The sequence below is a fragment of the Camelus dromedarius genome, chromosome 14 (assembly GCF_036321535.1).
Source record: "Camelus dromedarius isolate mCamDro1 chromosome 14, mCamDro1.pat, whole genome shotgun sequence".
Classification (NCBI taxonomy): domain Eukaryota; kingdom Metazoa; phylum Chordata; class Mammalia; order Artiodactyla; family Camelidae; genus Camelus; species Camelus dromedarius.
In genome coordinates, this window is record NC_087449.1 from 63,027,611 (window position 1) to 63,032,137 (window position 4,527).

Consider the following 4,527-nt stretch of genomic DNA (forward strand, 5'->3'; position numbering starts at 1 on the left):
GCATCATGGGGACTGTAGTTCTGCCGGGCGTTGGTCAGGGCTGGGGTGGGCGGGGCCTCGAGCTGTCAAGGGGAAAAGAAACCTAGGGCCCTTTCGTTTGTTGCTGGGGAGCCAGACTCCAAGGCCTTGCCCGCTCAGGAATCCAAACTTGCGTTTGGTAGTTTTAGAGAAGAGCTCTCAAGAAGAAGACGGGAAGCCAGCCTGGGCCTGCTGCCCTTGAGCTGACTTTGAGGAAGTACACTGCAACAACAGTCGCTGAGCAGGACATCTACCATACATCATTTTAACCTTCACAACAGTCCCAGTTGGCTCAAGGAGATTACCCCCGCTCACATATGGCAGATCACTGGACCTCATTATGTGCCAGGCACTGGGATACAGCAGTAAACAGGCTCCTGTTGGCCTCAGCCACAGCAGGGAAGGCTCCAAGCCTGTGCTGTCCAGTATGGTAGCCACCAGCCACATGTGGCTACGAGCTCCTGAAATGTGGCCAGTGCAAACTGAGATGTGCTGTAAGACTTGGTAGGAAAAGGAATGTAAACTATCACATTGATATTTTTATATTGATTTTGTGTAAAATGATATTTTGGCTATATTGGGTTAAATAAAATATACTACTAAAATCAAGTTCACCTGTGTTTTTTTACTGTTTACTACGTGGCTACTAAAAATCTAAAATTACATAAGTGGCTTGCTGTGATATTGTGGCTTGTAATAAGAACAGATACAGGAAAATGAAAGAATGTGAGAGGATGGCCGTGTCCCAGGTTTCAGTTGAGTCCCTGAGATGCGCCCCACTAAGTGAGGGTCCTTGGTTTCACGCAGGATAGAATTCAGTTTTAGTATACGTGCTGCCGAAGCAAGCACTCGTGCAGGAAAGAATTCAAGAGTGAGCCATAGGTGAGTAAAAGTGTATAATGAAGCTCAAGATCCACTGGAGGTCAAGTCTCCCTCTATCTCGGGCCTCCAGGTCTATTGGGAGTTGACTTTTCTGCCATCTTGGTGCTAATTGCTGTGTCATTCCTTTAATGGCTGTGTGCTGCCCTCTTCCTTCCTGTCTGAGAACTGTGTATTTGGTCTTTGTCCACTGTTCTGACACAGAGCTCCTAAAGCCCTCGTTTACCTATATTAGAGCCAGAGGAGCATCTTTTGTTATAATATTTAATTTTGTCCTCAGTTTCTGAAATACCTTCAAAGCCATTCAGATAAAGGTGAAATGAATGTCTTTTGTTACACATAACAAGCCCCTTCCAACCACTCCTGAGTTTATGTTAATGAGATGACTTTGGGAAAACCCCTAAGGATGGGGGCTAACTGCCAGGGGAACCAACCACGTGATCAGAGGGTTGGCACTTTCAGCCCCAACCTCCCGAGAAAGGAGTTGGAGATTGAGTTGATCACTAGTGGTCAACGCTTTAATCAATCATGCCTGCATAATGAAGTCTTCATAAAAATGCCTGAAGTTCAAAGAACTTCCAGGTTGGTGAACACGTGGAGGTTCTGGGAGGATGGCCGGCCCAGGAAGAGTATAGACGCTCTTTACTCCTTCCCACGTACCTTGTCCAATGCATCTCTTCCATCTGGCTGTTCTTAAGTGGTATCCTTTCATAATAAAGTGATGATCCAGTAAGTAGACTGCTTTCCTGAGTTCTGTGAGCCACTCTAGTAAATTAATCGAACCAAAGAAGGGGGTCATGGGAATCTCCAATTTATAAATAAATGGTCAGTCAGGGGCACAGGTGACAACCTGGATTTGCAATTAGCATTTGAAGTGGGGACAGTCTTGGACTGAGCCCTTCACCTGTGGGATCTGACACGCTGTCCCCAGGTAGAGTGTCAAAATGAGTTAAATTTGTAGGACACCCTTTCTGTGTCCACTGAAAATTGGAGAATTGCTTGATATGGGAAACACCCAGACATATCTGGTAACCAGAAGTGTCAGAGGTGGAGTATTGTGTGGAGTATAAGGAAAAACAGGAGAGTTTTTCTCTGCGCTCGAATTTATGGTTAACATTATACAGTTGTACCTCGGTACCTGCAGGAGATTGATTCTAGGACCCTCTTTGGATACCAAGATCCTCAGATGCTCAAGTTCCTTATATAAAATGGCATGGGACAGTCAGTCTTCATAGCTGAATACATATTTGGATGCGGAAGGCTGAATGTATTTTGACTGGACAGCACTGCTCTATTACCATGGTAGAACCTTACTATAAATACCTCAAGAGGTAAATCATTAGCCTCTGGAAAGACCAGCTTCTCAGTTCCGGGTGAGGTTGGTGAGAGGTAGCCGTCCCGCCCTTTCTGTCCTAAGTGAGCTAACAGCCTCCTGTCCTGACAGTCAGACTCTGGACCGTGAGGCCACACCTAGGCCCTGCCTTGAGGTGTGGCCAGGCCTCTGGGATGTGGCACACACTGGGTCCTGTTACTTGGTGCCTTGTAGCACAGAAGTCTGTTTCCTCCTCCAAGCTCCCTGGCTTCCCTAAGGGGACTGTCAATTCTCCAAGGGCAAGAAGTGAATTCCATTGCCCTTCTCTGGCAGAATCTTGTCCAAGACAGGAGGAGGCTTGGACGTTCTCCCTCCTAACCATCTGCCCATCCATTCCCTCCCATAAGCTCTGGCCCAGGCGCTGGCCACTTGCCTGGGCTGCCACAGGAGCCTTGGAATCCATTCCCAGCCTTCTAGTCTGACCTCCCCTCAGCACGCCACTTTCTCTCTGAAACATGGCTTCAAGCTGTGAGGCCCCCAATGACAAGGCTCCCCCAGCTCGGCTGACAGTGTTATTGTGAGGATGCAGGGCAGGGTTGGGGTGCAATCACAGGACATCTTTTCCACATTACCTATTTCTATTTTGCTGGACTTTTCCACAGTGGACAGGAATTGCACTTGACATCAGAAAAAGGTAACACTTAAAAACAACCCTAAGACAGACAGACAGACACACACACACGCACACACACTATAGCACAGATCAGCTCAGAAAGGACACCCAAGAAACAGATTAGGCATGATCACTTCCGGAGAGAACTGGAAAGCTGAGGGTGAGAGATGGGAAAGGGGTTAAGATTTGTGCTGTCTGAATTTAGTGTGGGTCAATTGAAAAAATAAAAATGTATCAGGGGGAGGGTATAGCTCAGTGGTAGAATGCTTGCTTAGCATGCACAAGGTCCTGGGTTCAATCTCCAGTACCTCCATTTTAAAGAAAGAAAAGAAAAGAAAAGAAAAGAAAAGAAAAGAAAAGAAAAAAAAGAAAAGAAAAGAAAAGAAAAGAAAAGAAAAGAAGGAAGGAAGAAAGGCAGGAAGGAAGAAAGGCAGGAAGGAAGAAAGAAAGAAAGAAAAATAAACCTGATTACCTCCCCCCCAAAATAAAAATAAAACCAAAAAACTTATCTTGAGGACGCATACACAAGACTCCTGAATGACTCCAATTAAATAAAGTCCAACTCCTCCTTAACCTGGGAAAATGGGCTTATAATCTGACCCCCTCCCCCCCACCCACACCAGCTAACCTGCTTCTCAGATCCCACCTGAGCCTTGCTGGTTCCAGCCCCTGACCTGGAGTGTCTCTCTGCCCACTGGAAACCTCCTCTCCATCTCAGGCCCAGCTTGAATGGCATCTGCTGGCAGCCTTCCCAGTCTCGGCACTGCTGGTATCCAGGGCTGGGTAGTTCTTTGTTTGGGGGCATGGAGTGCCCGTGCCTTGCAGGATATTTAAGAGCATCCCTGGCCCCTACTCCTAAGTGCCAGGAGCATTCCACCCCTATCCCAGGTTGTGACAAACCCAAATCCCTTCAGACATTGCCGAATGCCCCTCTGGTGAGAGGCACTGTGCTACACAAGCCACTGGTCCCTCCTGCTCCCCACAGCTGTTCTTACAGCCATCAGGCATTTCTGACACTGGGTCCGCAGTGAACCGCCCTTGGCTCTTTCTGTTTCCACCGCTGACTACAGAGTGCCTGGGGGTGCAGGAACCAGATTTCTACTGAAATCATATTCAAATCCCTGTCTCTTAACTGTTGTGCAACTTTAAGCCAATTATCTGGCCTCTCCAAGCCTACATGACTCATCTATAAAAAGGCCATCCTAGCCCCTACCCAGTGGACTGTGTGTGGAGCACCTGACATGCACGATGCCCAGCCCACAGCAAGGGATGGATAGAGCTTAGCGCTTATTATTGATAAATGCCCCGAAGTGCTAGGGGTACTACAAAAGTCTGTCCAGAAGTTCTCCGTTCCCTGATGTTCATGTTTGCAGGAAGGGTGGTCAGCCAAGGCTTCAGAGGAGGTGACACTTGATTCGGATCTTGAGAGATGACAGTGCGCCCCAGGTAGTGGGGCTTGGCTCCCATATTGGGTTTATGAAATATACAAATGACACAGAGTTCACATGTGACTGGGTGTGGGATACACAAGTCACCAAGCCTGCTGACACAGCCTTCCTTGCCAATCATGGGCTATTAAAACCTCTCCCTGCAGATATCCACCCTGACATGTGCACACCCACCCACCGCAGCATCTCCCACTCAG